The sequence below is a fragment of the Heptranchias perlo genome, chromosome 9 (assembly GCF_035084215.1).
Source record: "Heptranchias perlo isolate sHepPer1 chromosome 9, sHepPer1.hap1, whole genome shotgun sequence".
NCBI classification, from domain to species: domain Eukaryota; kingdom Metazoa; phylum Chordata; class Chondrichthyes; order Hexanchiformes; family Hexanchidae; genus Heptranchias; species Heptranchias perlo.
Genome location: NC_090333.1, coordinates 2,028,018 through 2,042,032, shown reverse-complemented (window position 1 = coordinate 2,042,032; position 14,015 = coordinate 2,028,018). Strand labels below are relative to the sequence as shown.

General features: G+C 49.6%; 1 non-coding gene and 5 pseudogenes across 1 annotated transcript; all 6 read left to right on the top strand.

Moving 5' to 3' along the window:
• The first annotated feature begins 1,764 nt into the window (after positions 1–1,764).
• Positions 1,765–1,935, top strand: LOC137325993 (U2 spliceosomal RNA; annotated as a pseudogene).
• A 2,142-nt stretch (positions 1,936–4,077) lies between these two features.
• On the top strand, positions 4,078–4,248 carry LOC137325992 (U2 spliceosomal RNA; annotated as a pseudogene).
• A 2,141-nt stretch (positions 4,249–6,389) lies between these two features.
• LOC137325991 (U2 spliceosomal RNA) lies at positions 6,390–6,560 on the top strand (annotated as a pseudogene).
• Positions 6,561–8,701: 2,141 nt separating this feature from the next.
• On the top strand, positions 8,702–8,872 carry LOC137325990 (U2 spliceosomal RNA; annotated as a pseudogene).
• Positions 8,873–11,004: 2,132 nt separating this feature from the next.
• LOC137325982 (U2 spliceosomal RNA) lies at positions 11,005–11,175 on the top strand (annotated as a pseudogene).
• A 1,892-nt stretch (positions 11,176–13,067) lies between these two features.
• Positions 13,068–13,259, top strand: LOC137325685 (U2 spliceosomal RNA). The gene has a single exon (XR_010963929.1). It is a non-coding gene; the product is annotated as a U2 spliceosomal RNA (small nuclear RNA).
• Positions 13,260–14,015: the final 756 nt, after the last annotated feature.

Genomic DNA, 14,015 nt, shown 5'->3' with positions numbered 1-14,015 from the left:
AAGTCATCCCCCCGACCGGGATTCGAACCCGGGTCTCAACGAGTTTAAAAGGTTGCGTCTTAGACCACTAGACCACCGGAGGGAACTGCCTCAACTCCCTGGGAACTTGTACAAGAGGCTGAGGACACGCACGCCTGCTGCGCTGCGCTGCGCTGGCAGCAGCGACCAGCAGGGGGCCGACCGGCTGATCCTTCCCTTTCACAGGCAGGCTTTTGACCCTCGATTAAACGACAAAGGTGTTCAGAAGGAAGGCCTGGGGGGAGGGAGGCAGGGAGGGACGGACGCACGCACGCAGGGAAATCAGCACAAAGCAGGTCCCCTGGAATCTCACACCTGCGTCCCAGAAAACAGGTCTCCTGGTCAAAGCAGTCCTGCCCGCCCTGCCATTAACGTGACAATGGACAGGGCCCGGCAGCTTGAGACACATCTTTTTTTCAATATGCAAGTTCTTTTTAAAAAGGTTTCCTTCCACAGCAGCTCTGAGTTAGAGTTAGAGTTAGAGTGAGAGAGAGAGAGAGAGAGAGAGAGAGACTGACTGACACTGACTCTCACACACACACACACAGACACACACCGTCTCCCATCCGATTGGTGGACTATGGGATTGAAAATCTAACTTTTAGTTTCAATGCAGCGCGTTGTTGTTGTAATATAGAACTGCAAGTTGCCGTTGTAGTCGTAGTTTCGAATCAGCACAAAGTAGGTGCCTCCCTGGAATGTCACACCTGCGTCCCGGAAAACAGGTCTCCTGGTCAAAGCAGTCCCGCCCCGCCCTGGGATTAACATGACAATGAACGGGGCCCAGTCAGGGAGCAGTTTGAAAGACATTTTTCAATATGCACTTCTGAAACATTAACGCCTTGTTTCTTCCGACAGTTTAACCAGCGATTAACATGACAATGGACAGGGCCCAGTCAGGGAGCAGCTTGAGAGACACCTTTCAATAGGCACTTCTGAAACATTAACGCCTTGTTTCTTTCGACAGTTTAGCCAGCCTTTAACACGTCTTGTGTTTTTATTTCCCATTTCCAGCCAGCCAGCCAGCCAGCCAGCCGAGCCAGCCTCTGCAGTATTTTTTTTCATTGGTCTTGCCTGCCGTGGAATGAATGTTTCAACACGAGCTGCCGATTGTCAGCACCTCACCTCTTTCTCAATTGGCCGTTGCAATCTCACTCACTCACTGTGAGACACGTCACATCACGTCACTAGTTTTCCTTAAAGAGGTCTCCTTCCACGGCAGTTCGTTAGTGACTGAGACTGACTGACGGAGGTCCGGTGAGACCCAACCCTCTCCCATCTGATTGGTGGCCTACTGGCAAATTTACCAATCTGTCAAGCAATCCTGGCAAGAAAGGGAAAAAAATCTTTAAACTCATCCACTGTTGCAATTAGAAACGGTGGCAAAAATGTGGCCAGAGTGGGAGAGAACGGCAGTGCTTCTAGACTGCATTAAACACAGGCAGCCAGAGACCAAAGAGGGAGTGCAAACAGGAGCCGAGATCAATTCGCATCGAGCGCGTCATCGCTTCTCGGCCTTTTGGCTAAGATCAAGTGGTCAAGTGGGGGAAGGCAACCATTTGGAGCCTTCCTGCCATTGTATGCCGGGGGGATGCAGTCAGGGAGAAATCCCCTCGGGCAGAGTGTAGAGCTTTGGCTTGTAGAGCTTTGGCTTGATGTAATGTCACTGCAAGGAATCTGGAATGAATCTGTAAGGCAATAAGGCACCCCAGAGTGTCAGAAAAAAAAAAAAAAAAAAAAAAAAAAAAAAAAAAAAAAAAAAAATCTGTTCTTATCAGTTTAATATCTGATACGTCCCCTATCTGGGGACCATATATTAAATTGATTTTTGGAACAGGGAGATGGAACAGGGGCTTGCTCCGTCCACTCCACGCATCGACCCAGTATTGCAGTGTCTCTGGGAACGGTGCACCTCCCTGTGGGGAGATATTCAAAAGGAAAAACAGCTCTTTCCCAGCGTCTCTGTGTGTGTGTGTGTGTGTGTGTGTGTGTGTGTATGTATTATTACTGAGAATAAAGCTGATATATTACACTTACTTTCTCAGCTCAGTGGTATTTCTTTCTTCTCCTCGGCTGAATGCCGCTCGCACGTAGCGATATAATTCAAAGTGCAAAATAACTTGGTGCCGTTGACTTTGAACAAGCAGGGTCTGCTTTCAAATGCAAGCTGCGCTCCCGAACTGGACTGTCTGTCTGTTTGTCAAGGAGAGGAAAAGGTGGCGGTGGTGAGGGTGGAGCATTAGCGCTCAGGAGGGGAGACTTTCTTTGAGTGGTGCCAATTAATCTGCACCAGAAAGTCATCCCCCCGACCGGGATTCGAACCCGGGTCTCAACGAGTTTAAAAGGTTGCGTCTTAGACCACTAGACCACCGGAGGGAACTGCCTCAACTCCCTGGGAACTTGTACAAGAGGCTGAGGACACGCACGCCTGCTGCGCTGCGCTGCGCTGGCAGCAGCGACCAGCAGGGGGCCGACCGGCTGATCCTTCCCTTTCACAGGCAGGCTTTTGACCCTCGATTAAACGACAAAGGTGTTCAGAAGGAAGGCCTGGGGGGAGGGAGGCAGGGAGGGACGGACGCACGCACGCAGGGAAATCAGCACAAAGCAGGTCCCCTGGAATCTCACACCTGCGTCCCAGAAAACAGGTCTCCTGGTCAAAGCAGTCCTGCCCGCCCTGCCATTAACGTGACAATGGACAGGGCCCGGCAGCTTGAGACACATCTTTTTTTCAATATGCAAGTTCTTTTTAAAAAGGTTTCCTTCCACAGCAGCTCTGAGTTAGAGTTAGAGTTAGAGTGAGAGAGAGAGAGAGAGAGAGAGAGAGACTGACTGACACTGACTCTCACACACACACACACAGACACACACCGTCTCCCATCCGATTGGTGGACTATGGGATTGAAAATCTAACTTTTAGTTTCAATGCAGCGCGTTGTTGTTGTAATATAGAACTGCAAGTTGCCGTTGTAGTCGTAGTTTCGAATCAGCACAAAGTAGGTGCCTCCCTGGAATGTCACACCTGCGTCCCGGAAAACAGGTCTCCTGGTCAAAGCAGTCCCGCCCCGCCCTGGGATTAACATGACAATGAACGGGGCCCAGTCAGGGAGCAGTTTGAAAGACATTTTTCAATATGCACTTCTGAAACATTAACGCCTTGTTTCTTCCGACAGTTTAACCAGCGATTAACATGACAATGGACAGGGCCCAGTCAGGGAGCAGCTTGAGAGACACCTTTCAATAGGCACTTCTGAAACATTAACGCCTTGTTTCTTTCGACAGTTTAGCCAGCCTTTAACACGTCTTGTGTTTTTATTTCCCATTTCCAGCCAGCCAGCCAGCCAGCCAGCCGAGCCAGCCTCTGCAGTATTTTTTTTCATTGGTCTTGCCTGCCGTGGAATGAATGTTTCAACACGAGCTGCCGATTGTCAGCACCTCACCTCTTTCTCAATTGGCCGTTGCAATCTCACTCACTCACTGTGAGACACGTCACATCACGTCACTAGTTTTCCTTAAAGAGGTCTCCTTCCACGGCAGTTCGTTAGTGACTGAGACTGACTGACGGAGGTCCGGTGAGACCCAACCCTCTCCCATCTGATTGGTGGCCTACTGGCAAATTTACCAATCTGTCAAGCAATCCTGGCAAGAAAGGGAAAAAAATCTTTAAACTCATCCACTGTTGCAATTAGAAACGGTGGCAAAAATGTGGCCAGAGTGGGAGAGAACGGCAGTGCTTCTAGACTGCATTAAACACAGGCAGCCAGAGACCAAAGAGGGAGTGCAAACAGGAGCCGAGATCAATTCGCATCGAGCGCGTCATCGCTTCTCGGCCTTTTGGCTAAGATCAAGTGGTCAAGTGGGGGAAGGCAACCATTTGGAGCCTTCCTGCCATTGTATGCCGGGGGGATGCAGTCAGGGAGAAATCCCCTCGGGCAGAGTGTAGAGCTTTGGCTTGTAGAGCTTTGGCTTGATGTAATGTCACTGCAAGGAATCTGGAATGAATCTGTAAGGCAATAAGGCACCCCAGAGTGTCAGAAAAAAAAAAAAAAAAAAAAAAAAAAAAAAAAAAAAAAAAAAAAATCTGTTCTTATCAGTTTAATATCTGATACGTCCCCTATCTGGGGACCATATATTAAATTGATTTTTGGAACAGGGAGATGGAACAGGGGCTTGCTCCGTCCACTCCACGCATCGACCCAGTATTGCAGTGTCTCTGGGAACGGTGCACCTCCCTGTGGGGAGATATTCAAAAGGAAAAACAGCTCTTTCCCAGCGTCTCTGTGTGTGTGTGTGTGTGTGTGTGTGTGTGTGTATGTATTATTACTGAGAATAAAGCTGATATATTACACTTACTTTCTCAGCTCAGTGGTATTTCTTTCTTCTCCTCGGCTGAATGCCGCTCGCACGTAGCGATATAATTCAAAGTGCAAAATAACTTGGTGCCGTTGACTTTGAACAAGCAGGGTCTGCTTTCAAATGCAAGCTGCGCTCCCGAACTGGACTGTCTGTCTGTTTGTCAAGGAGAGGAAAAGGTGGCGGTGGTGAGGGTGGAGCATTAGCGCTCAGGAGGGGAGACTTTCTTTGAGTGGTGCCAATTAATCTGCACCAGAAAGTCATCCCCCCGACCGGGATTCGAACCCGGGTCTCAACGAGTTTAAAAGGTTGCGTCTTAGACCACTAGACCACCGGAGGGAACTGCCTCAACTCCCTGGGAACTTGTACAAGAGGCTGAGGACACGCACGCCTGCTGCGCTGCGCTGCGCTGGCAGCAGCGACCAGCAGGGGGCCGACCGGCTGATCCTTCCCTTTCACAGGCAGGCTTTTGACCCTCGATTAAACGACAAAGGTGTTCAGAAGGAAGGCCTGGGGGGAGGGAGGCAGGGAGGGACGGACGCACGCACGCAGGGAAATCAGCACAAAGCAGGTCCCCTGGAATCTCACACCTGCGTCCCAGAAAACAGGTCTCCTGGTCAAAGCAGTCCTGCCCGCCCTGCCATTAACGTGACAATGGACAGGGCCCGGCAGCTTGAGACACATCTTTTTTTCAATATGCAAGTTCTTTTTAAAAAGGTTTCCTTCCACAGCAGCTCTGAGTTAGAGTTAGAGTTAGAGTGAGAGAGAGAGAGAGAGAGAGAGAGAGACTGACTGACACTGACTCTCACACACACACACACAGACACACACCGTCTCCCATCCGATTGGTGGACTATGGGATTGAAAATCTAACTTTTAGTTTCAATGCAGCGCGTTGTTGTTGTAATATAGAACTGCAAGTTGCCGTTGTAGTCGTAGTTTCGAATCAGCACAAAGTAGGTGCCTCCCTGGAATGTCACACCTGCGTCCCGGAAAACAGGTCTCCTGGTCAAAGCAGTCCCGCCCCGCCCTGGGATTAACATGACAATGAACGGGGCCCAGTCAGGGAGCAGTTTGAAAGACATTTTTCAATATGCACTTCTGAAACATTAACGCCTTGTTTCTTCCGACAGTTTAACCAGCGATTAACATGACAATGGACAGGGCCCAGTCAGGGAGCAGCTTGAGAGACACCTTTCAATAGGCACTTCTGAAACATTAACGCCTTGTTTCTTTCGACAGTTTAGCCAGCCTTTAACACGTCTTGTGTTTTTATTTCCCATTTCCAGCCAGCCAGCCAGCCAGCCAGCCGAGCCAGCCTCTGCAGTATTTTTTTTCATTGGTCTTGCCTGCCGTGGAATGAATGTTTCAACACGAGCTGCCGATTGTCAGCACCTCACCTCTTTCTCAATTGGCCGTTGCAATCTCACTCACTCACTGTGAGACACGTCACATCACGTCACTAGTTTTCCTTAAAGAGGTCTCCTTCCACGGCAGTTCGTTAGTGACTGAGACTGACTGACGGAGGTCCGGTGAGACCCAACCCTCTCCCATCTGATTGGTGGCCTACTGGCAAATTTACCAATCTGTCAAGCAATCCTGGCAAGAAAGGGAAAAAAATCTTTAAACTCATCCACTGTTGCAATTAGAAACGGTGGCAAAAATGTGGCCAGAGTGGGAGAGAACGGCAGTGCTTCTAGACTGCATTAAACACAGGCAGCCAGAGACCAAAGAGGGAGTGCAAACAGGAGCCGAGATCAATTCGCATCGAGCGCGTCATCGCTTCTCGGCCTTTTGGCTAAGATCAAGTGGTCAAGTGGGGGAAGGCAACCATTTGGAGCCTTCCTGCCATTGTATGCCGGGGGGATGCAGTCAGGGAGAAATCCCCTCGGGCAGAGTGTAGAGCTTTGGCTTGTAGAGCTTTGGCTTGATGTAATGTCACTGCAAGGAATCTGGAATGAATCTGTAAGGCAATAAGGCACCCCAGAGTGTCAGAAAAAAAAAAAAAAAAAAAAAAAAAAAAAAAAAAAAAAAAAAAATCTGTTCTTATCAGTTTAATATCTGATACGTCCCCTATCTGGGGACCATATATTAAATTGATTTTTGGAACAGGGAGATGGAACAGGGGCTTGCTCCGTCCACTCCACGCATCGACCCAGTATTGCAGTGTCTCTGGGAACGGTGCACCTCCCTGTGGGGAGATATTCAAAAGGAAAAACAGCTCTTTCCCAGCGTCTCTGTGTGTGTGTGTGTGTGTGTGTGTGTGTGTGTATGTATTATTACTGAGAATAAAGCTGATATATTACACTTACTTTCTCAGCTCAGTGGTATTTCTTTCTTCTCCTCGGCTGAATGCCGCTCGCACGTAGCGATATAATTCAAAGCGCAAAATAACTTGGTGCCGTTGACTTTGAACAAGCAGGGTCTGCTTTCAAATGCAAGCTGCGCTCCCGAACTGGACTGTCTGTCTGTTTGTCAAGGAGAGGAAAAGGTGGCGGTGGTGAGGGTGGAGCATTAGCGCTCAGGAGGGGAGACTTTCTTTGAGTGGTGCCAATTAATCTGCACCAGAAAGTCATCCCCCCGACCGGGATTCGAACCCGGGTCTCAACGAGTTTAAAAGGTTGCGTCTTAGACCACTAGACCACCGGAGGGAACTGCCTCAACTCCCTGGGAACTTGTACAAGAGGCTGAGGACACGCACGCCTGCTGCGCTGCGCTGCGCTGGCAGCAGCGACCAGCAGGGGGCCGACCGGCTGATCCTTCCCTTTCACAGGCAGGCTTTTGACCCTCGATTAAACGACAAAGGTGTTCAGAAGGAAGGCCTGGGGGGAGGGAGGCAGGGAGGGACGGACGCACGCACGCAGGGAAATCAGCACAAAGCAGGTCCCCTGGAATCTCACACCTGCGTCCCAGAAAACAGGTCTCCTGGTCAAAGCAGTCCTGCCCGCCCTGCCATTAACGTGACAATGGACAGGGCCCGGCAGCTTGAGACACATCTTTTTTTCAATATGCAAGTTCTTTTTAAAAAGGTTTCCTTCCACAGCAGCTCTGAGTTAGAGTTAGAGTTAGAGTGAGAGAGAGAGAGAGAGAGAGAGAGAGACTGACTGACACTGACTCTCACACACACACACACAGACACACACCGTCTCCCATCCGATTGGTGGACTATGGGATTGAAAATCTAACTTTTAGTTTCAATGCAGCGCGTTGTTGTTGTAATATAGAACTGCAAGTTGCCGTTGTAGTCGTAGTTTCGAATCAGCACAAAGTAGGTGCCTCCCTGGAATGTCACACCTGCGTCCCGGAAAACAGGTCTCCTGGTCAAAGCAGTCCCGCCCCGCCCTGGGATTAACATGACAATGAACGGGGCCCAGTCAGGGAGCAGTTTGAAAGACATTTTTCAATATGCACTTCTGAAACATTAACGCCTTGTTTCTTCCGACAGTTTAACCAGCGATTAACATGACAATGGACAGGGCCCAGTCAGGGAGCAGCTTGAGAGACACCTTTCAATAGGCACTTCTGAAACATTAACGCCTTGTTTCTTTCGACAGTTTAGCCAGCCTTTAACACGTCTTGTGTTTTTATTTCCCATTTCCAGCCAGCCAGCCAGCCAGCCAGCCGAGCCAGCCTCTGCAGTATTTTTTTTCATTGGTCTTGCCTGCCGTGGAATGAATGTTTCAACACGAGCTGCCGATTGTCAGCACCTCACCTCTTTCTCAATTGGCCGTTGCAATCTCACTCACTCACTGTGAGACACGTCACATCACGTCACTAGTTTTCCTTAAAGAGGTCTCCTTCCACGGCAGTTCGTTAGTGACTGAGACTGACTGACGGAGGTCCGGTGAGACCCAACCCTCTCCCATCTGATTGGTGGCCTACTGGCAAATTTACCAATCTGTCAAGCAATCCTGGCAAGAAAGGGAAAAAAATCTTTAAACTCATCCACTGTTGCAATTAGAAACGGTGGCAAAAATGTGGCCAGAGTGGGAGAGAACGGCAGTGCTTCTAGACTGCATTAAACACAGGCAGCCAGAGACCAAAGAGGGAGTGCAAACAGGAGCCGAGATCAATTCGCATCGAGCGCGTCATCGCTTCTCGGCCTTTTGGCTAAGATCAAGTGGTCAAGTGGGGGAAGGCAACCATTTGGAGCCTTCCTGCCATTGTATGCCGGGGGGATGCAGTCAGGGAGAAATCCCCTCGGGCAGAGTGTAGAGCTTTGGCTTGTAGAGCTTTGGCTTGATGTAATGTCACTGCAAGGAATCTGGAATGAATCTGTAAGGCAATAAGGCACCCCAGAGTGTCAGAAAAAAAAAAAAAAAAAAAAAAAAAAAAAAAAAAAAAAAAAAAATCTGTTCTTATCAGTTTAATATCTGATACGTCCCCTATCTGGGGACCATATATTAAATTGATTTTTGGAACAGGGAGATGGAACAGGGGCTTGCTCCGTCCACTCCACGCATCGACCCAGTATTGCAGTGTCTCTGGGAACGGTGCACCTCCCTGTGGGGAGATATTCAAAAGGAAAAACAGCTCTTTCCCAGCGTCTCTGTGTGTGTGTGTGTGTATGTGTGTGTATGTATTATTACTGAGAATAAAGCTGATATATTACACTTACTTTCTCAGCTCAGTGGTATTTCTTTCTTCTCCTCGGCTGAATGCCGCTCGCACGTAGCGATATAATTCAAAGTGCAAAATAACTTGGTGCCGTTGACTTTGAACAAGCAGGGTCTGCTTTCAAATGCAAGCTGCGCTCCCGAACTGGACTGTCTGTCTGTTTGTCAAGGAGAGGAAAAGGTGGCGGTGGTGAGGGTGGAGCATTAGCGCTCAGGAGGGGAGACTTTCTTTGAGTGGTGCCAATTAATCTGCACCAGAAAGTCATCCCCCCGACCGGGATTCGAACCCGGGTCTCAACGAGTTTAAAAGGTTGCGTCTTAGACCACTAGACCACCGGAGGGAACTGCCTCAACTCCCTGGGAACTTGTACAAGAGGCTGAGGACACGCACGCCTGCTGCGCTGCGCTGCGCTGGCAGCAGCGACCAGCAGGGGGCCGACCGGCTGATCCTTCCCTTTCACAGGCAGGCTTTTGACCCTCGATTAAACGACAAAGGTGTTCAGAAGGAAGGCCTGGGGGGAGGGAGGCAGGGAGGGACGGACGCACGCACGCAGGGAAATCAGCACAAAGCAGGTCCCCTGGAATCTCACACCTGCGTCCCAGAAAACAGGTCTCCTGGTCAAAGCAGTCCTGCCCGCCCTGCCATTAACGTGACAATGGACAGGGCCCGGCAGCTTGAGACACATCTTTTTTTCAATATGCAAGTTCTTTTTAAAAAGGTTTCCTTCCACAGCAGCTCTGAGTTAGAGTTAGAGTTAGAGTGAGAGAGAGAGAGAGAGAGAGAGAGAGACTGACTGACACTGACTCTCACACACACACACACAGACACACACCGTCTCCCATCCGATTGGTGGACTATGGGATTGAAAATCTAACTTTTAGTTTCAATGCAGCGCGTTGTTGTTGTAATATAGAACTGCAAGTTGCCGTTGTAGTCGTAGTTTCGAATCAGCACAAAGTAGGTGCCTCCCTGGAATGTCACACCTGCGTCCCGGAAAACAGGTCTCCTGGTCAAAGCAGTCCCGCCCCGCCCTGGGATTAACATGACAATGAACGGGGCCCAGTCAGGGAGCAGTTTGAAAGACATTTTTCAATATGCACTTCTGAAACATTAACGCCTTGTTTCTTCCGACAGTTTAACCAGCGATTAACATGACAATGGACAGGGCCCAGTCAGGGAGCAGCTTGAGAGACACCTTTCAATAGGCACTTCTGAAACATTAACGCCTTGTTTCTTTCGACAGTTTAGCCAGCCTTTAACACGTCTTGTGTTTTTATTTCCCATTTCCAGCCAGCCAGCCAGCCAGCCAGCCGAGCCAGCCTCTGCAGTATTTTTTTTCATTGGTCTTGCCTGCCGTGGAATGAATGTTTCAACACGAGCTGCCGATTGTCAGCACCTCACCTCTTTCTCAATTGGCCGTTGCAATCTCACTCACTCACTGTGAGACACGTCACATCACGTCACTAGTTTTCCTTAAAGAGGTCTCCTTCCACGGCAGTTCGTTAGTGACTGAGACTGACTGACGGAGGTCCGGTGAGACCCAACCCTCTCCCATCTGATTGGTGGCCTACTGGCAAATTTACCAATCTGTCAAGCAATCCTGGCAAGAAAGGGAAAAAAATCTTTAAACTCATCCACTGTTGCAATTAGAAACGGTGGCAAAAATGTGGCCAGAGTGGGAGAGAACGGCAGTGCTTCTAGACTGCATTAAACACAGGCAGCCAGAGACCAAAGAGGGAGTGCAAACAGGAGCCGAGATCAATTCGCATCGAGCGCGTCATCGCTTCTCGGCCTTTTGGCTAAGATCAAGTGGTCAAGTGGGGGAAGGCAACCATTTGGAGCCTTCCTGCCATTGTATGCCGGGGGGATGCAGTCAGGGAGAAATCCCCTCGGGCAGAGTGTAGAGCTTTGGCTTGTAGAGCTTTGGCTTGATGTAATGTCACTGCAAGGAATCTGGAATGAATCTGTAAGGCAATAAGGCACCCCAGAGTGTCAGAAAAAAAAAAAAAAAAAAAAAAAAAAAAAAAAAAAAAAAAATCTGTTCTTATCAGTTTAATATCTGATACGTCCCCTATCTGGGGACCATATATTAAATTGATTTTTGGAACAGGGAGATGGAACAGGGGCTTGCTCCGTCCACTCCACGCATCGACCCAGTATTGCAGTGTCTCTGGGAACGGTGCACCTCCCTGTGGGGAGATATTCAAAAGGAAAAACAGCTCTTTCCCAGCGTCTCTGTGTGTGTGTGTGTGTATGTGTGTGTATGTATTATTACTGAGAATAAAGCTGATATATTACACTTACTTTCTCAGCTCAGTGGTATTTCTTTCTTCTCCTCGGCTGAATGCCGCTCGCACGTAGCGATATAATTCAAAGTGCAAAATAACTTGGTGCCGTTGACTTTGAACAAGCAGGGTCTGCTTTCAAATGCAAGCTGCGCTCCCGAACTGGACTGTCTGTCTGTTTGTCAAGGAGAGGAAAAGGTGGCGGTGGTGAGGGTGGAGCATTAGCGCTCAGGAGGGGAGACTTTCTTTGAGTGGTGCCAATTAATCTGCACCAGAAAGTCATCCCCCCGACCGGGATTCGAACCCGGGTCTCAACGAGTTTAAAAGGTTGCGTCTTAGACCACTAGACCACCGGAGGGAACTGCCTCAACTCCCTGGGAACTTGTACAAGAGGCTGAGGACACGCACGCCTGCTGCGCTGCGCTGCGCTGGCAGCAGCGACCAGCAGGGGGCCGACCGGCTGATCCTTCCCTTTCACAGGCAGGCTTTTGACCCTCGATTAAACGACAAAGGTGTTCAGAAGGAAGGCCTGGGGGGAGGGAGGCAGGGAGGGACGGACGCACGCACGCAGGGAAATCAGCACAAAGCAGGTCCCCTGGAATCTCACACCTGCGTCCCAGAAAACAGGTCTCCTGGTCAAAGCAGTCCTGCCCGCCCTGCCATTAACGTGACAATGGACAGGGCCCGGCAGCTTGAGACACATCTTTTTTTCAATATGCAAGTTCTTTTTAAAAAGGTTTCCTTCCACAGCAGCTCTGAGTTAGAGTTAGAGTTAGAGTGAGAGAGAGAGAGAGAGAGAGAGAGAGACTGACTGACACTGACTCTCACACACACACACACAGACACACACCGTCTCCCATCCGATTGGTGGACTATGGGATTGAAAATCTAACTTTTAGTTTCAATGCAGCGCGTTGTTGTTGTAATATAGAACTGCAAGTTGCCGTTGTAGTCGTAGTTTCGAATCAGCACAAAGTAGGTGCCTCCCTGGAATGTCACACCTGCGTCCCGGAAAACAGGTCTCCTGGTCAAAGCAGTCCCGCCCCGCCCTGGGATTAACATGACAATGAACGGGGCCCAGTCAGGGAGCAGTTTGAAAGACATTTTTCAATATGCACTTCTGAAACATTAACGCCTTGTTTCTTCCGACAGTTTAACCAGCGATTAACATGACAATGGACAGGGCCCAGTCAGGGAGCAGCTTGAGAGACACCTTTCAATAGGCACTTCTGAAACATTAACGCCTTGTTTCTTTCGACAGTTTAGCCAGCCTTTAACACGTCTTGTGTTTTTATTTCCCATTTCCAGCCAGCCAGCCAGCCAGCCAGCCGAGCCAGCCTCTGCAGTATTTTTTTTCATTGGTCTTGCCTGCCGTGGAATGAATGTTTCAACACGAGCTGCCGATTGTCAGCACCTCACCTCTTTCTCAATTGGCCGTTGCAATCTCACTCACTCACTGTGAGACACGTCACATCACGTCACTAGTTTTCCTTAAAGAGGTCTCCTTCCACGGCAGTTCGTTAGTGACTGAGACTGACTGACGGAGGTCCGGTGAGACCCAACCCTCTCCCATCTGATTGGTGGCCTACTGGCAAATTTACCAATCTGTCAAGCAATCCTGGCAAGAAAGGGAAAAAAATCTTTAAACTCATCCACTGTTGCAATTAGAAACGGTGGCAAAAATGTGGCCAGAGTGGGAGAGAACGGCAGTGCTTCTAGACTGCATTAAACACAGGCAGCCAGAGACCAAAGAGGGAGTGCAAACAGGAGCCGAGATCAATTCGCATCGAGCGCGTCATCGCTTCTCGGCCTTTTGGCTAAGATCAAGTGTAGTATCTGTTCTTATCAGTTTAATATCTGATACGTCCCCTATCTGGGGACCATAATATTAAATTGATTTTTGGAACAGGGAGATGGAACAGGGGCTTGCTCCGTCCACTCCACGCATCGACCCAGTATTGCAGTGTCTCTGGGAACGGTGCACCTCCCTGTGGGGAGATATTCAAAAGGAAAAACAGCTCTTTCCCAGCGTCTCTGTGTGTGTGTGTGTGTGTGTGTGTGTGTGTGTGTATGTATTATTACTGAGAATAAAGCTGATATATTACACTTACTTTCTCAGCTCAGTGGTATTTCTTTCTTCTCCTCGGCTGAATGCCGCTCGCACGTAGCGATATAATTCAAAGTGCAAAATAACTTGGTGCCGTTGACTTTGAACAAGCAGGGTCTGCTTTCAAATGCAAGCTGCGCTCCCGAACTGGACTGTCTGTCTGTTTGTCAAGGAGAGGAAAAGGTGGCGGTGGTGAGGGTGGAGCATTAGCGCTCAGGAGGGGAGACTTTCTTTGAGTGGTGCCAATTAATCTGCACCAGAAAGTCATCCCCCCGACCGGGATTCGAACCCGGGTCTCAACGAGTTTAAAAGGTTGCGTCTTAGACCACTAGACCACCGGAGGGAACTGCCTCAACTCCCTGGGAACTTGTACAAGAGGCTGAGGACACGCACGCCTGCTGCGCTGCGCTGCGCTGGCAGCAGCGACCAGCAGGGGGCCGACCGGCTGATCCTTCCCTTTCACAGGCAGGCTTTTGACCCTCGATTAAACGACAAAGGTGTTCAGAAGGAAGGCCTGGGGGGAGGGAGGCAGGGAGGGACGGACGCACGCACGCAGGGAAATCAGCACAAAGCAGGTCCCCTGGAATCTCACACCTGCGTCCCAGAAAACAGGTCTCCTGGTCAAAGCAGTCCTGCCC